This window comes from Kogia breviceps, chromosome 4 (genome assembly GCF_026419965.1).
Source record: "Kogia breviceps isolate mKogBre1 chromosome 4, mKogBre1 haplotype 1, whole genome shotgun sequence".
Lineage (NCBI taxonomy): Eukaryota > Metazoa > Chordata > Mammalia > Artiodactyla > Physeteridae > Kogia > Kogia breviceps.
Window position 1 is genome coordinate 45,045,243 of NC_081313.1, and position 1,363 is coordinate 45,046,605.

Below are 1,363 nucleotides of genomic sequence, written 5' to 3' on the forward strand. Positions count from 1 at the left end.
ATGTGGAAATGTTAAACAAAACATTTAGAGCAATGATTACCTTGTATGAGGCAAGGGATGTAAGAGAGGGAAAGAACATGCAGGTCCATATAAGTTATTGTCCATGATCGGTTTTTGGATTGGATTATAAACTCAAACAAGACGTGTATATCTGGGGAGACCAATGATAACTATGTCATGAGCCAAGGAATATGGTTAGTCCAATTATGAGTACCTTAAATCCAGGTTAAAAAAAAAAAATACTTCTGACCAGCATGATTTGAGGGAAGTGAAACAATGGGAAGAACATTTCAATATATGTATGCATTGCCAGGAGTCTACAGGGGCTAGGCCGGCCATGGTACATCTCCACTGAAATATCCTGAGCATCTAAGGAAGGTGAAAAGAGACCATACCTTGTTTTATATTTGTCACAATATATCTAATTGACTGGATATTTAAATTTAAGGTCTAACTCTTTGAAAAGCAACTTAATGAATATAAAAGAAAAGGTTAATTTTAAGATTTAAATTTAAATATTAAGCGTGGCAGCCCGTGCAGGTCCGGGGTCAGGCAGCCGCGCCCCCGGCCCAGCCATGGTGCAGTCCTGGTACATGGACGAGTCCGCTGGCGACCCGCGGTGGCCCCACCGTGCAGAGCCCGCACGCCCGGTCGCCCGGTCCACCTGGAGCGGCTGCACGGGCTCGGTGTCCTTTCCTGGATGCTGGATACTGACAAAGATGAGAATGATCCAGAATTAGAAAAGATCTGAAAAGAGAGAAACTACTCCCGGATGGACATAATAACCATATGCAAAGACGAACTACCAAACTACGAAGAAAAGATGAAGATGTTTTACGAGGAGCATTTATACCTGGATGACGAGATTCGCTACATCCTGGACGGCAGTGGGTACTTCGACGTGAGGGATAAAGAGGACAGGTGGATCCGGACGTTCATGGAGAAAGGAGACATGATCACTCTCCCCACCGGGATACACCACCCCTTCACGCTGGATGAGAAGAACTACGTGAAGGCCATGCAGCTGTTTGTGGGAGACCCAGTGTGGACGGCGTACAGCTGGCCGGCTGACCACTTCGAGGACTGTGGGCAGTATTGAGTTTCTGGCACAGATGACTAGCGGTGCCCTGGGGCCTCCTGCACCCGAAAGTCCGGGACATGACAGCAGCAGAAAATCTGTCCTATTCTCCTTGCTTTTGTGTTGTGGACTTGAGGCTATGTGAGCTTTCCTCTGCAAGATTGTTTGATCAGAATACGTTTTAATGGAAGTAGCTGTAGAACCGGTTGGTACATGGAAGCACCTGTGGAAATCTGGGCAAATCCATTCATTTTCTCTAATTCAGGACCAGTGGTCAGTGGCCCT

General features: G+C 46.5%; 1 pseudogene; it reads left to right on the forward strand.

Annotated features, from left to right (window-relative positions):
* Positions 1-575: 575 nt before the first annotated feature.
* On the forward strand, positions 576-1,099 carry LOC131754630 (acireductone dioxygenase pseudogene; annotated as a pseudogene).
* Positions 1,100-1,363: the final 264 nt, after the last annotated feature.